This window comes from Cryptomeria japonica, unplaced genomic scaffold (genome assembly GCF_030272615.1).
Source record: "Cryptomeria japonica unplaced genomic scaffold, Sugi_1.0 HiC_scaffold_367, whole genome shotgun sequence".
NCBI lineage: Eukaryota > Viridiplantae > Streptophyta > Pinopsida > Cupressales > Cupressaceae > Cryptomeria > Cryptomeria japonica.
The window spans coordinates 45,001-60,000 of NW_026729189.1; the positions used below are offsets into that span (position 1 = coordinate 45,001).

At 59.1% G+C, this 15,000-nt stretch overlaps 1 non-coding gene across 1 annotated transcript; it reads right to left on the reverse strand.

Moving 5' to 3' along the window:
- Nucleotides 1-2,345: 2,345 nt before the first annotated feature.
- LOC131871074 (5S ribosomal RNA) lies at nt 2,346-2,464 on the reverse strand. The gene has a single exon (XR_009369359.1). It is a non-coding gene; the product is annotated as a 5S ribosomal RNA (ribosomal RNA).
- Between the last annotated feature and the right edge of the window lie 12,536 nt (nt 2,465-15,000).

Genomic DNA, 15,000 nt, shown 5'->3' on the forward strand with positions numbered 1-15,000 from the left:
CCTTGGCTGGGCTGCGCACCAGGGCGGGCTCAAGATGGCACCAGCATTCCCTTTTTCTCACTATCTTTCAAAACGGAAATTTTAAAATCTCGTTTTTTTTTTGCCTTTTATGGAAATTAGTGAAGGCATCGCATCAAAGGTGCGCACCTCGCTGCCCACCTTGGTGTGCTCCGAGGTGCCCACCACGGTGCGCAACGCCGGTGCGAACCCGGGAGCGCCCCGATGTGTGCTCCAAGGTGCGGCGTGCACGAAGTCGGACCCCGGTTTGCCCCGGGTGCGCACCTCGCGTGCACCTTGGTGCGCACACCTTGGCTGGGTTGCGCGGCCTGGTGGGCACCATGGTGCGCACCAAGGAGCGCTCCGAAGTGTGCTCCAAGGTGCGGCGTGCACGAAGTCGGAGCCCGGTTTGCCCCGGGTACGCACCTCGCGTGCACCTTCGCCGGGGTGGGCACCTCGGCTGGGTTGCGCGCCCTGGTGCGCACCAAGGAGCGCTCCGAAGTGTGCTCCAAGGTGCGGCGTGCACGAAGTCGGAGCCCGGTTTGCCCCGGGTGCGCACCTTCGCCGCGGTGCGCACCATGGCGTGCACGAAGTCGGAGCCCGGTTTGCCCCGGGTGCGCACCTCGCGTGCACCTTCGGCGGGGTTGCGCGCCCTGGTGGGCACCATGGTGCGCACCAAGGAGCGCTCCGAAGTGTGCTCCAAGGTGCGGCGTGCACGAAGTCGGAGCCCGGTTTGCCCCGGGTGCGCACCTCGCGTGCACCTTCGGCGGGGTTGCGCGCCCTGGTGGGCACCATGGTGCGCACCAAGGAGCGCTCCGAAGTGTGCTCCAAGGTGCGGCGTGCACGAAGTCGGAGCCCGGTTTGCCCCGGGTGCGCACCTCGCGTGCACCTTCGCCGCGGTGGGCACCATGGCGTGCACGAAGTCGGAGCCCGGTTTGCCCCGGGTGCGCACCTCGCGTGCACCTTCGCCGGGGTGGGCACCTCGGCTGGGTTGCGCGCCCTGGTGCGCACCAAGGAGCGCTCCGAAGTGTGCTCCAAGGTGCGGCGTGCACGAAGTCGGAGCCCGGTTTGCCCCGGGTGCGCACCTCGCGTGCACCTTCGCCAGGGTGGGCACCTCGGTGCGCACACCTTCTCAATGTTTTCTTGCCTTTTCTGGAAATTGGTGAAGGCAGCGCATCAAAGGTGCGCACCTCGGTGTGCTCCGAGGTGCGAACCCGAGAGCGCTCCGAGGTGCCCACGAAGTCGAAAGTCGGGTTAATTGCATTGTTTTCCCCGGGTGCGCTCCGAGGTGCGCAACATCGGCGCGCACCAAGGAGGGCTCCGAAGTGTGCTCCAAGGTGCGCACGATGGCGTGCACCTCTGGTGCGCACGATTCGGAGCTCGGTTTGACCGGGGTGCGCACACCTTGGCTGGGTTGCGCACCTTTTGTGCGCTCCAAGGTGCGCACGAAGTCGGAGCTCGGTTTGCCCCGGGTGCGCACCTTCGCCAGGGTGCGCACCTTGATGCGCACGCCTTGGCTGGGCTGCGCACCTTGGTGGGCGCCATGGTGCGCACCTTTCGTGCGCTCCAAGGTGCGCACGAAGTCGGAGCTCGGTTTGCCCCGGGTGCGCACCTTGGTGGGCGCCATGGTGCACTCCGAGGTGCCCAAGATTGGTGCGCACCAAGGAGCGCTCCGAAGTGCGCTCCAAGGTGCGCGCGAAGTCGAAAGTTGGGTTAATTGTCCGGTTTGCCTCGGGTGCGCACCTTGCGTGCACCTTCGCCAGGGTGGGCGCCTTGGTGCGCACACCTTGGCTGGGCTGCGCACACCTTGGCACCCGCGTTTCCTTCATTTTAAATTTTTTTTTTTTACAATCTCTCAAGTGGGAAATTCTATAATCTCAACTTTTTTTGCCTTTTCAGGAAACTTTTGAATGGAGCGCATCATTGGTGCGCTCCGAAGTGTGCTCCAAAGCTCTCTCCAGCTGCGTGCACCTGCCCCGGCCGCGCACCCGGCCCCGCCCAGCTTCGCTCACCTGTCCCGGGCGTCTGGTGCGGAACCTTAGAGTAAGAAACATCACCGTGCACCTTGGCCAACGTGCGCGACTCGACCGAGCGCGCACTGGCCGAGGTGCACACCGATTTCACCTGGGTGCGCGCGCAGCACCTCGGGCGCACCGGGGTGCGCGCACAACGCCCGGGTTGCACCGTGGCCTGTGTGCTCGGGGCGCCTCGGGTGCGCGCTCGGTGTCGCCCCCCGCGCGCGCGGTAGTGCGGGCAGCGCACCCCGGCCCGGCCCGGCCCCGACGAGAACGCAAACGGGCAAAAGGTTTATTCAAATAGCATTGCGACGCCCGGCGAAAAACTAAAAAAGGGTGCAACACCGGGACTTCCCGGGAGGTCACCCATCCCAGTACTACTCCGGCCCAAGCGCGCTTAACTGCGGAGTTCTGATGGGATCCGGTGCACTAACGCTGGTATGATCGCACCCGTTATGAGCTTGTCGCAGTGTGTACTTAGCAAACCGCGACCCACGTGCGAATCCACCCCGGCCACCCACCCCCGTCGAGGTGCACACCCTCCCTCGCGAAGTGCGCCCCGTTCGCCAAGTGTGAGCCCTGCCCGGGTGCGCGCACCTTGCTAGGGCGTCGGGTGTGCACCCGGCCCGGCCTACGTGCGTGCACCTGGAGGGGGCGTCGTGTGCGTGCAGTGTCCCGTCTGCAACGCGGTGCCCACACACCACCTCGGGCGCAACGACCTGCGCTCACATGTGGGCCGAGTGCACCTTGGTGCATGTTCGGGGCGCCTCGGGTGCACGCTCGATCTTGCCCTGGTGCACCAAGGCGCTCGGTTTGCCCCGGGTGCGCACTTGGTGCAAGGTGGGCACCCAAAATAGGGATCAAGCACCAAAACACAAGTTTCGGGATGCAAAATGGGACCCAAGGACCACAAATGCGTTCCAAGACCCATGATGGGTCCACGAGAACAAAAATGTGTTCCGAGACTTAATAAACAAATATTGGGTTTTAGGAGAAGAAACATGCTCTGATGCCCAAAACGAGAATCGACCCCGAAAAGGCCACAGGCCAAAAGTGGGATGCGAGACAAAAAAAAATGGGACCCGAGGACCAAAATTGGGTTCCCAGGTCGAAGACAGGGCAACCGGACAAGAAACGACCTCTAAGGCTCGAAATGAGTCCCGACGACTAAAACTTGACAAGAAGCACCCATCAGGCACCCAACTCGACACCCATGGGATGCCGACCCACCCGGGCTTCCACCTAGCACACCTTGGCACCCACCCACCCTCGCACCCAACCTCGCACCCAACTTAGCACCTTTGAACCCACATTGGCACTCACCCTGACCCTGGCACCTTGGAACCCACATTGGCACTCACCTTGACCCTGGCACCCACCTTTGCACTCACCTTGGGACCCACCCTGGCTCCCACCTCGGCACCCACCCAGACACCCACCTTGGTTCCTTGGCACCCACCTTGGATCCTTGGCACCCACCCCGACACCCACCTTGGCACGCAACTTGGCTACTTGCCACCCACCTTGGCTCCTTGACGCCCACCCCGACAACCACCCCGTGACCTACCCTGGCTAGGGTTGGTGCACACCCACCCTGGTGCCCACCTTGGCACCCACCCTATGACCCACCTTGGCACGCACCTTAGTACCCACCCCGTTACCCACCCTAGGACCCACCCCGTGACCCACCTTGGCCAGGGTGGGTGCACCCACCCTGGTGCCCACCTTGGCACCCACCCATCCTAGCACCCAGCCTGTGACCGGGCTTGGAACCCAACCTTGCACCCGCACCCGTCTTGGCCAGTGTGGGTGCGCACCCATCCTGGCACCCACGTTGTGACACACCCTTTAACCCACGCACCCTAGCACCCACGTTGGCACCCACCTTGGAACCCAACCTAGCAACTTGGCACCCACCCCGTGACCCACCTTGGCATCCACCATAGCAGTCGCCGACTTGGCACCCACCTCGGCACCCACCTTGACACTTGTGGACCCACCTTGCCACTCACCCTAGCATCGACCCATCCTAGCACCCACCCTGGCACCTTTGCACCCTAGCACTCACCCATCCTAGCACCTAACCTGTGACCCACCTTGACACTCACCCTCGCACCCACCTTGGAACCCAACCTAGCACCCACCCACCCTGACACCAACCCTAGCACCTACCCACCCTTGCACCCACCCTGTGACCCATCTTGGCACCCACCCATCCTACCACTCAACCTATCACCCACCTTCTCACCCACCTTGGCATCCACCTTAGCACCCACCCACACTGGCACCTTGGCACCCACCTCGGGCAAGGTGGGTGCACACCCACCCTGGCACCCAATTTAGAACCCACCGAGCATGTTACCCACCTTGGCACCCACATTGCAGCCCACCCTAGTACCCACCCTATGACCCACATTGGCATCCACACCCTAGCACCCAGGCACCTCGACACCCGCCTTGACACCCACCCTAGCACTGAACCTGTGACCCACCTTGGAACTCACCCTAGAACCCACCCACCCTGTGAACCACCTTGGCATCCACCTTAGCACCCACCCACCTTGGCACCCACTCTAGCACTCACCCATCCTAACACCCAACTTGTTACCCACCTTGGCACCCGCCCTCGCGTCCACCTTGAAACCCACCCTAGCACCCACCCACGCAGGAGCCCACCTTGGCACCCAACCTAACACCCACGCATCCTGGCACCCAACTTGTGACCCACCTTGGAACCCACCCTAGTACCCACCTTTGAACCCACTATATCACCAACCCACCTTGGCACCCACCCTATGACCCTCTTTGGAATCCACCCTAGCACGCACCCACCCTGGCACCCACCATGGAGCGCACCCTAGCACCCACCCACCTCGGCACGCACCTCAACACCCACCTTGGTGTGCGCACTGCGCCAACCTCTCAAAGACCCTATGTGGTGCGCTCCAAAGTGTACACCTTTGGTGCGCTCCAAGGTGCGCACCTTTGGTGCACACCGAGGTGCACACCAAAGTGTGCACCGAGGTGAGCACCAAAGTGCACTCCAGGGTGCACACCAAGGCGTGCACCTTTGGTGCGGTCAATGCAAACGAATTCGGAAGTTGGGGTCGATGTCCTAATCGCTGCTGCAGACTACACGTATGAGAATCGGACAAATAGCTTTATATAGGGGAGGTGTTGCGTTTGATGGGTCGACTCCCCTGGTTGTGTGCACTGCACCAACTTCAAAGACCCTGTCTTGTTTAAGAAGTCAAAAGTTGGGGTGGATGTCCTAATCATTGCTGCAGTCTACGCATGTATGAGAATCAGACAAATAGCTTATATAGGGGAGGTGTTGCATTCGGTGGGTTGACTCCCCTGGTTGTGCGCACTGCGCCAACCTCAAAGACCCCGCATAGCAGAAGAAGTCGGAAGTCGGATTTTGGTGAGCACCAAGGCGTGCACCTTTGGTGCGGTCAACGCAGACGAATTCAGAAGTTGGGGTGGATGTCCTAATCGTTGTTGCAGGCTACACATGTATGAGAATCAGACAAATAGCTTATATAGGGGAGGTGTTGGGTTTGATGGGTCAACTCCCTTGGTTGTGCGCATTACGCCAACCTCAAAGACCTTGTTTTCGTTAAGAAGTCAAAAGTTGGGGTCAATGTCCTAATGGCTCCTGCAGGCTACACATGTATGAGAATCGGACAAATAGCTTATATAGGGGAGGTGTTGGGTTTGATGGGTCGACTCCCCTGGTTGTGCGCATTACGTCAACCTCAAAGACCTTGTTTTCGTTAAGAAGTCAAAAGTTGGGGTCGATGTCCTAATTGCTCCTGTAGACTACACATGTATGAGAATCAGACAAATAGCTTATATAGGGGAGGTGTTGGGTTTGATGGGTTGACTCCCCTAGTTGTTCGCATTACACCAACCTCAAAGACCTTGTTTTCGTTTAGAAGCCGAAAGTTGGGGTCGATGTCCTAATTGCTCCTGCAGGCTACGCATGTATGAGAATCAGACAAATAGCTTATATAGGGGAGGTGTTGGGTTTGATGGGTCGACTCCCCTGGTTGTGCGCATTGCGCCAACCTCAAAGACCCTGCATTGCGGATGAAGTCGAAAGTCAGAGTTTGGTGTGCTACAAGGTGTGGTCGAAGGTGCTCACCTAGGTGTGCACCTTTGGAGCACAGGAAAAGTGCCCTCCAAAAGTGCGCACCTTTGGAGTGCACAAAAGTGCCCTCCAAAAGTGCGCACCTTTGGAGCGCAGAAAAGTGCCCTCCAAAAAGTGCCCTCCAAAAGTGCGCACCTTTGGAGCGCAGAAAAGTGCCCTCCAAAAAGTGCCCTCCAAAAGTGCGCACCTTTGGAGCGCAGAAAAGTGCCCTCCAAAAAGTGCCCTCCAAAAGTGCGCACCTTTGGAGCGCAGAAAAGTGCCCTCCAAAAGTGCGCACCTTTGGAGCGCAGAAAAGTGCCCTCCAAAAAGTGCCCTCCAAAAGTGCGCACCTTTGGAGCGCAGAAAAGTGCCCTCCAAAAAGTGCCCTCCAAAAGTGCGCACCTTTGGAGCGCAGAAAAGTGCCCTCCAAAAAGTGCCCTCCAAAAGTGCGCACCTTTGGAGCGCAGAAAAGTGCCCTCCAAAAAGTGCCCTCCAAAAGTGCGCACCTTTGGAGCGCAGAAAAGTGCCCTCCAAAAAGTGCCCTCCAAAAGTGCGCACCTTTGGAGCGCAGAAAAGTGCCCTCCAAAAGTGCGCACCTTTGGAGCGCACAAAAGTGCCCTCCAAAAGTGCGCACTTTTGGTGCGCACCAAGGCGCTGGTTCGGTCGTTGCAGGCGAGTTCGGAAGTTGGGGTCGATGTCCTGAGCGGAGGTGCAAACTACACAGGTGTCGGAATCGGACAAATAGCTTATATAGGGGAGGTGTATGCTTCGATGGGTCGACTCCCCAGGTTGAGCGCACCGCGCCAACCTCAAAGACCCTACGGTATGGATGAAGTCGGAAGTTGGGTCCGATGACCAATTCGATTAGTAGGTATGCTCATGAGGTCGGAATTTGGGTCCGATGACCTGCCATGTGCAGGAAGGCGAATGTTGACACTGTGCGTTGCAAGGTGCACACCAAGGCGCTGGTGCGATTTTTTAGTCGAGTTCGGAAGTTGGGGTCGATGTCCTGATCGGAGGTGCAAGCTACACAGGTGTGGGAATCGGACAAATAGCTTATATAGGGGAGGTGTATGCTTCGTTGGGTCGACTCCCCGGGTTGAGCGCACCGCGCCAACCTCAAAGACCCTACGGTATGGATGAAGTCGGAAGTTGGGTCCGATGACCGATTCGATATGTAGGCATACTCGCGAGGTCGGAATTTGGGTCCGATGACCTGCCACGTGCAGGAAGGCGAATGTTGGCACTGTGCGTTGCAAGGTGCGCACCAAGGCGCTGGTTCGGTCGTTGGAGGCGAGTTCGGAAGTTGGGGTCGATGTCTTGATCGGAGGTGCAAACTACACAGGTGTGGGAATCGGACAAATAGCTTATATAGGGGAGGTGTATGCTTCGTTGGGTCGACTCCCCGGGTTGAGCGCACCGCGCCAACCTCAAAGACCCTACGGTATGGATGAAGTCGGAAGTTGGGTCCGATGACCGATTCGATATGTAGGCATACTCGCGAGGTCGGAATTTGGGTCCGATGACCTGCCATGTGCAGGAAGGCGAATGTTGGGACTGTGCGTCGCAAGGTGCGCACCAAGGCGCTGGTGCCGTCGTTGCAGTCGAGTTCGGAAGTTGGGGTCGATGTCCTGGTCAGAGGTGCAAACTACACAGGTGTGGGAATCGGACAAATAGCTTATATAGGGGAGGTGTATGCTTCGATGGGTCGACTCCCTGGGTTGAGCGCACCGCGCCAACCTCAAAGACCCTACAGTATGGATGAAGTCGGAAGTTGGGTCCGATGACCGATTCGATACGTAGGCATATTGGCGAGGTCTGAATTTGTGTCCGATGACCTGCCATGCGCAGGAAGGCGGAATTTGGGTCCGATGACCGAGTTGATGGCGTGCCATGCGCAGAAAGGCGGAATTTGGGTCCGATGACCGAGTTGATGTTGATGGCCCGCCATGCACAGGAAGGCGGAATTTGGGTCCGATGACCGATTTGAAGGCGTGCCATACGCAAAAAGGCGGAGTTTGGGTCCGATGACCGAGTTGATATTGATGGCCCGCCATGCGCAGGAAGGCGGAATTTGGGTCCGATGACCTGACATACGCATGGAGTCCGACTCGGGGGCCGATGTTCGATTCGATGACTTGCATTGTGGGTAAAGTCGGAAGTTGTGGTCTTTGACCCGATTCGATGACCAGACTTCGGCTGCTTGAGAATCGGACAAATAACTTATATAGGGGAGGTAGTGTTCTCGAGCATCCTCCCCCCGTGCCCGTTTATGTCGATTGATGCTGGTGCTCGACTGGTTGGAGCGCTCGGATGCAAAAATCTTGCACCAGGATTTATCGATTGTGATGGACACGGCAAGTCTCCTGATTGCTATGCAGGAGCTCATCGTGAATCTCTATGCGGCCTTGGTATGGACTCGACCTGCGGAATGGTTCGGCAATGGTAGTCGCTCCAACACGTCCTTGCAATGGCCACAGAGGTGATTCGACTAGAGCTCCAGTCTAGCTTTTGGGTTGCTTGGCGGACTGGTATAGCCGCGATCGAGTTCCGGCCATGAACGTTTTAGATAGCTCTTGGGCTTTCTGGGACGGAAGTCGGAAGTTTGGGCTGTTGTCCGATTTGATGACCATTCTTCGGATGTGTGAGAATCGGACAAATAACTTATATAGGGGACTGTGTTGTCTCACGCAGCCCCCTCCGTGCCCCTCTATCTCGACCGATGTTGGTGCTTGAAAGGGTTGGGATCGCTCGGATTTATAAACGTGCACCACCATTTGTCGAGTGTGAGGGACGCGGCAGGTCTCCTAAATGCTATGCGGGCGCTCTCTGAGAATCTCTATCCGGCCTCGACACAGACTAGTCTTGCTGAATGGTTTGGCACTGGTAGTCGATCCAACACGTCGTTGTTGTGGCCGCCTAGGCGATTCGATTCGAGCCCCCGTCTAGCTTTTGGGTTGCTTGGCGGATTTTGCCCTATCCGCAAGTGAGCTCGGTCCCTAAACGTTCGAGAAACCCGATTGCTATGCGCCGACTCTCTTTCTTGCGAGCCTCCATCTAGCTTTTGGGTCTCTACGGAACGGAAGTCGGAATCTGGGACCGTTGTTTGATTCGACGAGGCAGACTACGGTTGTGCGAGAATCGGACAAATAACTTATATAGGGGAGGTGTTGACTGGAGCATTCTCCCCCGTGCCCCTCTAACTCGACCAATGCTGGCGCTCGAACGGTGGTAGCGCTCGGATTTTCATTGAGCGCCAGCATTGGTCGATTTAGAGGGGCATGCGAGATTCCCGAATGCTATGCGAGGGCTCTAACGGAAATGTCTATTGGTTTCGGTATGGATGCAATTGCGAGTGGTTCGGCAAAGGTAGTCGTTCCGATGCGTCCATGTCGTGGCCAAATCGATAATTCGATTTGAGCCCTCGTATAGCATTTGGGTCTCTCGATGTGATTCCGCATTCCAGTCCCTTTGGGCACTGCTTGAGCCGCATCCCAGGGGGTTCCCTTCCCAATAATCTGCCTCGCAACCCGATTGCTATGCGGTGAGGCTCCTCGGCCGCCTCGGAACTATCTGTGTATCAGACGCATCGCGGGATAAGGGGTTGGCAACGGTAGTCGCCCCAAGCGCGTCCGATGCTTGGACCATTCCGAGGCGGCCCTGAAGCCTCTTCCGTCTAGCCGTTGGGTCCTTCTCGCCGCATCCCTCGCCTCGCACCCCGATTGCTATGCGGTGAGGCTCCTCGGCCGCCTCGGAACTATCTGTGTATCGGACGCGTCGCGGGATAAGGGGTTGTCACTGGTAGTCGCCCCAAGCGCGTCCGATGCTTGGACCATTCCGAGGCGGCCCTGAAGCCTCTTCCGTCTAGCCGTTGGGTCCTTCTCGCCGCATCCCTCGCCTCGCACCCCGATTGCTATGCGGTGAGGCTCCTCGGCCGCCTCGGAACTATCTGTGTATCGGACGCGTCGCGGGATAAGGGGTTGTCATTGGTAGTCGCCCCAAGCGCGTCCGATGCTTGGACCATTCCGAGGCGGCCCTGAAGCCTCTTCCGTCTAGCCGTTGGGTCCTTCTCGCCGCATCCCTCGCCTCGCACCCCGATTGCTATGCGGTGAGGCTCCTCGGCCGCCTTGGAACTATCTGTGTATCGGACGCGTCGCGGGATAAGGGGTTGTCACTGGTAGTCGCCCCAAGCGCGTCCGATGCTTAGACCATTCCGAGGCGGACCCGAAGCCTCTTCCGTCTAGCCGTTGGGTCCTTCTCGCCGCATCCTTCGCCTCGCACCCCGATTGCTATGCGGTGAGGCTCCTCGGCCGCCTCGGAACTATCTGTGTATCGGACGCGTCGCGGGATAAGGGGTTGTCACTGGTAGTCGCCCCAAGCGCGTCCGATGCTTGGACCATTCCGAGGCGGACCCGAAGCCTCTTCCGTCTAGCCGTTGGGTCCTTCTCGCCGCATCCCTCGCCTCGCACCCCGATTGCTATGCGGTGAGGCTCCTCGGCCGCCTTGGAACTATCTGTGTATCGGACGCGTCGCGGGATAAGGGGTTGTCACTGGTAGTCGCCCCAAGCGCGTCCGATGCTTGGACCATTCCGAGGCGGACCCGAAGCCTCTTCCGTCTAGCCGTTGGGTCCTTCTCGCCGCATCCCTCGCCTCGCACCCCGATTGCTATGCGGTGAGGCTCCTCGGCCGCCTTGGAACTATCTGTGTATCGGACGCGTCGCGGGATAAGGGGTTGTCACTGGTAGTCGCCCCAAGCGCGTCCGATGCTTGGACCATTCCGAGGCGGACCCGAAGCCTCTTCCGTCTAGCCGTTGGGTCCTTCTCGCCGCATCCCTCGCCTCGCACCCCGATTGCTATGCGGTGAGGCTCCTCGGCCGCCTTGGAACTATCTGTGTATCGGACGCGTCGCGGGATAAGGGGTTGTCACTGGTAGTCGCCCCAAGCGCGTCCGATGCTTGGACCATTCCGAGGCGGCCCCGAAGCCTCTTCCGTGTAGCCGTTGGGTCCTTCTCGCCGCATCCCTCGCCTCGCACCCCGATTGCTATGCGGTGAGGCTCCTCGGCCGCCTTGGAACTATCTGTGTATCGGACGCGTCGCGGGATAAGGGGTTGTCACTGGTAGTCGCCCCAAGCGCGTCCGATGCTTGGACCATTCCGAGGCGGCCCCGAAGCCTCTTCCGTGTAGCCGTTGGGTCCTTCTCGCCGCATCCCTCGCCTCGCACCCCGATTGCTATGCGGTGAGGCTCCTCGGCCGCCTTGGAACTATCTGTGTATCGGACGCGTCGCGGGATAAGGGGTTGTCACTGGTAGTCGCCCCAAGCGCGTCCGATGCTTGGACCATTCCGAGGCGGACCTGAAGCCTCTTCCCTCTAGCCGTTGGGGCTTTCTCGCCGCATCCCTCGCCTCGCACCCTGATTGCTATGCTGTGAGGCTCCTCGGCCGCCTTGGAACTATCTGTGTATCGGACGCATCGCGGGATAAGGGGTTGGCAGTGGTAGTCGCCCCAAGCGCATCCGATGCTTGGACCATTCCGAGGCGGCCCTGCAGCCTCTTCCGTCTAGCCGTTGGGGCCATCTCGCCGCATCCCCCACCTCGCACCACGATTGCTATGCGGTGAGGCTCCTTGGCCGCCTCGGAACTATCTGTGTATCGGACGCATCGCGGGATAAGGGGTTGTCACTGGTAGTCGCCCCAAGCGCGTCCGATGCTTGGACTATTCCGAGGCGGCCCTGCAGCCTCTTCCGTCTAGCCGTTGGGGCCATCTCGCTGCATCCCCCACCTCCTCGGCCGCCTCGGAACTATCTGTGTATCGGACGCATCGCGGGATAAGGGGTTGGCAGTGGTAGTCGCCCCAAGCGCGTCCGATGCTTGGACTATTCCGAGGCAGCCCTGCAGCCTCTTCCGTCTAGCCTTTGGGGCCATCTCGCCGCATCCCTCGCCTCGCACCCCGATTGCTATGCGGTGAGGCTCCTCGGCCGCCTGGGAACTATCTTCGTATCGGACGCATCGCGGGATAAGGGGTTGTCACTGGTAGTCGCCCCAAGCGCGTCCGATGCTTGGACTATTCCGAGGCGGCCCTGTGGCCTCTTCCGTCTAGCCGTTGGGGCCATCTCGCCGCATCCCCCACCTCGCACCCCGATTGCTATGCGGTGAGGCTCTTCGGCCGCCTTGGAACTATCTTCGTATCGGACGCATTGCGGGATAAGGGGTTGTCACTGGTAGTGGCCCCAAGCGCGTCCGATGCTTGGACTATTCCGAGGCGGCCCTGCAGCCTCTTCCGTCTAGCCGTTGGGGCCATCTCGCCGCATCCCCCACCTCGCACCCCGATTGCTATGCGGTGAGGCTCCTCGGCCGCCTTGGAACTATCTTCGTATCGGACGCATCGCGGGATAAGGGGTTGTCACTGGTAGTCGCCCCAAGCGCGTCCGATGCTTGGACTATTCCGACGCGGCCCTGTGGCCTCTTCCGTCTAGCCGTTGGGGCCATCTCGCCGCATCCCCCACCTCGCACCCCGATTGCTATGCGGTGAGGCTCCTCGGCCGCCTTGGAACCATCTTCGTATCGGACGCATCGCGGGATAGGGGGCTGTCACTGGTAGTCGCCCCAAGCGTGTCCGATGCTTGGACCATTCCTAGGCGGCCCTGAAGCCTCTTCCGTCTAGCCGTTGGGGCCTTCCCGCCCCATCCCTCGCCTCGCACCCCCGATTGCTATGCGGTGAGGCTCCTCGGCCGCCTTGGAACCATCTGTGTATCGGACGCATCGCGGGATAAGGGGTTGGCACTGGCAGTCGCCCCAAGCGCGTCCGATGCTTGGACCATTCCGAGGTGGCCCTGAAGCCTCTTCCGTCTAGCCGTTGGGGCCTTCCCGCCCCATCCCTCGCCTCGCACCCCGATTGATATGCGGTGAGGCTCCTCGGCCGCCTTGGAACTATCTGTGTATCGGATGCATCGCGGGATAAGGGGTTGGCACTGGTAGTCGTCCCAATCGCATCCGATGCTTGGACCATTCCGAGGCGGCCCTGCAGCCTCTTCCGTTTAGCCGTCGGGGCCTTCCCGCCGCATCCCTCGCCTCGCATCCCGATTCCTATGCGGTGAGTCTTCTCGGCCGCCGCGGAACTATACCTGTTATTGCTACTGCATCCTTCGGCTGGTAACCTCCTCTGCCGCCTTGGAACGTTCTCTTTGTCGGACGCGTCGCGGGATAAGGGGTTGGCACTGGTAGTCGCCCCAAGCGCGCCCGATGCATAGACCGCTCCGAGTCGACCTTGCTTTCAGCCTCTCACATGCATAGACCTCTCTGAGTCGACCCTGCAGCCTCTCACGTTTAGCCTTTGGAATCTCGCCTCACAACATGATTGCTATCCTTGATGCATCCCTTGCCTCGAGCCCTGATTGCTTTCTTGGCTGCATCCCTCCTCTCCTCACAGCCCGGTTGTCATCACTGCTTCATCCGTCGCTTCATGCATTCTGGCTGCTGGGCCCTTCCCACCGCACACCTCGATTGCTATCTCTTCTGCATCACACACCCCGATTGCTATCTCTGCTACATCCCTCGGCTCTCACTTCTGCATCCTTCGCCTCACACCTCGATTGCTATCAATGCTGCATCCGTAACCTCACACCCCGATTGCTATGCGGGGAGGCTCCTTGGCCGCCTTGGAAATTTCTGTGTGTCGGACGCACCGCGGGATAAGGGGTTGGCACTGGTAGTCGCCCCAAGTGCGCCCGATTCTTAGACCGCTTCGAGGTGACCTCGTAGCCTCTTTCGTCCAGGCTTCCTGCCTTCAACGCCCTTTTTACACCTCGATTGCTATGCGCGGGCTCGTTGGCGTCTATCACCTCTCTGCGAAGAGTGGCACGATGATTGTTGGGGTAAATCGTAGCAGTCCGATCTCTGGCCTTGGGCCATTGTGAGGGCTGATCGATTTCCTGTGCGCATCTCGTGTTCGCCCAGTAACAGACTCGACGACTTGTAATCGGTCTTGTTCCCGATTGTTCCTGGAGGTAGTCTTCGGAACTCTTGGATTTGACCTGTCACTCGAACTGTCCTCTTCCGAGGATGCTTGTGTGTGTGTGCTTGTGCCATTTCCTTGGCGGTATTAACGAGATATTAAAGAGCGGAGTGAGCGCCTCGCCCAGCTATGTTTGGGGCTCTCACTCCCTTACCCGGTGTGCGACCGCTTTGCACGTAGGTTGCGGAGCATCGCGACTCTTTCGATGTTTGGCGGTTGTCTTCCGGTGATGCGTTGGTCCCGAAGTGCACGTTACTAGCATTTCTGCCATTGTTCTCGATCTTTGGCACGTTCCTTCGTTGCAATTGGATATATATCTCCGTTTATACGCGCAGGCTTCTCCCGCCTATTCAGCGCTGTCCCACTCTCAGCACTCTCGTGGTCTCCTTGGCTTCTCTCTCCCGTGAGCGAGCTCTCTTCTCGAGTCTTTTCCATGTCCCATGGAGGTTGCCTTGCGAAATTCGGGCACACAAACGTGACCGGATAAGAGCGGAATTGCCTATGAGGAGAAGCTCACCTTAGGGAGCAGCAATGCCGAGTGTTTCGACAGAGGGTAGAGGGGGCGTTGTTTGGGCGGTTGCACAAAAGAGTGCTACGTTTGCACTGAAGGTTGCTTCTTCGTCTCCGACGAACTCTTCGAGGCAAAAAAGCTTGTTTACGGGGTCGAGGTGGGACTGTTCGTGCGAGTTGCGCCACCAAAAGTGCGTAGGGGGCATATACCTGGGAAATGGATGTCTCTGAGTGGCCTTACTCGGTCGCGTGCACGGTGCATTCTCTAACGGCAGGACTGTCGCGAGCATGTGCGGTTCGGATGTTTTCGGGTAAAGGGTTCCGTACGGGATGTTC